At 40.4% G+C, this 2,869-nt stretch overlaps 1 pseudogene; it reads left to right on the forward strand.

The window, feature by feature from the left end:
* The first annotated feature begins 1,291 nt into the window (after positions 1–1,291).
* On the forward strand, positions 1,292–1,951 carry LOC114025881 (annotated as a pseudogene).
* The last annotated feature ends 918 nt before the right edge of the window (positions 1,952–2,869 follow it).

The following is a 2,869-nucleotide window of genomic DNA, read 5'->3' on the forward strand; positions in this document are numbered from 1 at the left end:
CATGTGTCAATTAAAACTCCCTGAAATATTAGTATTTGCTTCATCTGCAGTCATTTTTTAAAACAGAAAACCTTTGAGGATTAAAAGTTCTTCTGTATCCCGTGACAGCTGCTAAATATAGCCTGTCACTAGATCCAGGGTGATTTGATATAAGGGTTAAGATTATGCCCCCTTGCCAGCTAACTGTGTATTTTTTCAACTCATTCAATTCAGGGAAAGATCTAGAATCCTATGAGACCTTCAGTACTATAAATCCATCTTTATTCCTTGAGAGCAAACAGGACTTGAATCAGATGAGAAGGAATGCTTTGACACTGGGCATGTAAAGGCAGACCCTTACTTGTTGCCCAATAGTCAGGGGACATTTCTGCAAATCACTGGAGGTAGCCACTTCTTGGCCCTTCCCTGCACCAACCTTAGTGTGTGACTGGGACTTACCTGCCTAATGGCCTTGTGATAGCACATATTTTGCACTCTTTGAGGGAGAAAAAAACTGAAGTGGCCACTCACTTCTGGAACTTTGCCCAATGGCCCAGCATTGTAAGAACACACCTGAACGGCCAGGTGGAGACTTAAAATTTACATTTGCATTAGAGAAGGTCTTTGTTTAACTGGGACAGTTGACTACACCATGTGATTTTAGGAGCAATGGGAAGACTCCTCTGCTTTCTCAAAATCTCCTTCACAGGCTCATTAGAGCCTGAAATCCCATTAGCCAAGAATACCTGTTTTAAGACTTCCAAAGACCTTTGATTTTGTTGTTATGGGTATTCCCTCCACCAATGATTACAATGTTAGCTTTTCTTCTTTTCCCTTCCTCCCATTTAAAAATAAAGTTTAATGAGTTGTTGTTGCCAAAACAATTTAGCACCTAGTGGCCAATCTGGTAATGAGCCTCTCAGTACATATATACGCTGGTCCACTGACGACAAAGCAAGCTATTACCAGGCTACCATAATTTGTATCCTACTGGCATAGCCTGCAGGATGCTAGTCGCCTCTACAACAGGGTGAGATGTTGGCTTAGAACTTTAATGGAGATTAAGTAGGGTGTGAGCATTTCATTCTATTTTTTTAAAAACCTGAAGAGCTCTCTTTCCCTTCTCTCAAGATGGTGGACAAAAAAACCCCCAAAGGAAAAGAAGGTCCAATAGGAAAAAAAGGAGAAAAACAAGAAGGAAAATGTGGCTGAAAAGACAGTGAAAAAGTCTTGAAAGCACTGCAGTCGGAACCCAGTCCAGGCCTGAGGGATTGGCAGATACTCTAGGTCTGCAATGTATTCCCATAGAGCCATGTACAAGCGGAAATACTCTGCACCAAAAACCGAATTGAAAGGAAAAAGAAAGAGAAGGTGCCTGCTACTATCTCAAAGCCAGTTGGTGGTGATAAGAATGAAGAAACCTGTGTAGTTAAGATTCGAAAGATGCTGAGGTATTACCCTACTGAGGATGTGCCTACAAAGACGCTAAATCATGACAAAAAGCCCTTCAGCCAGCACATGAGGACACTTCGATCTAGCATCACCCTGGGCACAGTTCTGATCATGCTCACTGGCCACCACTGGGGCAAAAGAGTGGTTTTCCTGAAGCAGCTGGCGTAGTGGCTTACTACTGGTGACTGGACCTCAGACCATCAGCCCTGTTCCTTTGAAAAGGACCCATCAGACATTTGTCATTGCCACCTCTACGAGGGTTAACCTTTTGAATGTAAAAATTCCAAATCATCTTACTGATGGCTACTTTAAGAAGAAGAGGCTCTGTGAACCTAGACACCAAGAAGGAGAGATTTTTGAAAAAGAGAAATATGAGATTATGGAGCAGCACAAGGCTGACAAGAAAACGGTGGACTCTCAGATTCTGCCCCGAATCAAGAAAATTCCTCAGCTCGGTGGCTACCTGCATTCTGTATATTCTTTTTCCAACAGAGTTTATCCTCACAAACTGGTGTTTTAAATGCCTTGCACAGAACTCTCATTAAAATATTTGGAATAAAAAAAAAACCTGGAGAATTGAGGGGCAAAAGGGGCACAAATTGGTTTCACAGATTTAAAAAAAATCCTCAAAGGCTAGAATAGACAGAATCTAATAAAATGAAATTTAGTAAATTTCTACTCAAAGATTCAAAGAATCTCTTACACACATACAGAATGGGGAAAATCATAGGCAGAAACCATTTATGTGAAAAAAACATCTGGAGGTTTTAGTGGACTGTATACTCAATAGGAGCAAACAGGCTAGCCAAAAAAAAAAAAAAAGTAATGCAATGGTAGGCTACACTAAAAGATACATAGTATCTAGAAGTGATGGTCCTGCTATCTTCCGCCCTGGTCTTACCATATTAAGCACACTGTGTTCAGATCTGGATACCTCAATTTTTTTTTTTTTTTTGGTGAGGCAATTAGGGTTAAGTGACTTGCTCAGAGTCACACAGCTAGTGAGTGCTATGCGTCTGAAGCCAGATTTGAACTCAGGTCCTCCTGACTCCAGGGCCAGTGCTCTATCCACTGTGCCACCTAGCTGCCCCATGGGCACCTCATTTTAAGGGGTTTGACATGTTCACACAGTCCACAAGAAGGACCAAAAAAAAAAATGGAAAGAAAACTGAGAATTATAGATTTGGTTAAAGGAATTAGGAATATTTAGCCTGAAGAAGAAACTTAAGGTAGGCATCTGAAGGCTTTCATTGTGGAAAAATGATTAGAATTTTTCTTCTTTTTTCCTTGCCTCATAAGGCAGACTTAGAATCAATTGTTAGAAGTAGAAAAAGAGGCAGATTTGAACTTTCCATTAGGGATAATAATAATGAATAACATTTATAAAGCTCTTTAAAGCTTTCAAAGCACTTTGCAAGTATGATCTCATTTTATCTTC

This window comes from Vombatus ursinus, unplaced genomic scaffold, assembly GCF_900497805.2.
Source record: "Vombatus ursinus unplaced genomic scaffold, bare-nosed wombat genome assembly UNPS02014832.1, whole genome shotgun sequence".
NCBI classification, from domain to species: Eukaryota; Metazoa; Chordata; class Mammalia; order Diprotodontia; family Vombatidae; genus Vombatus; species Vombatus ursinus.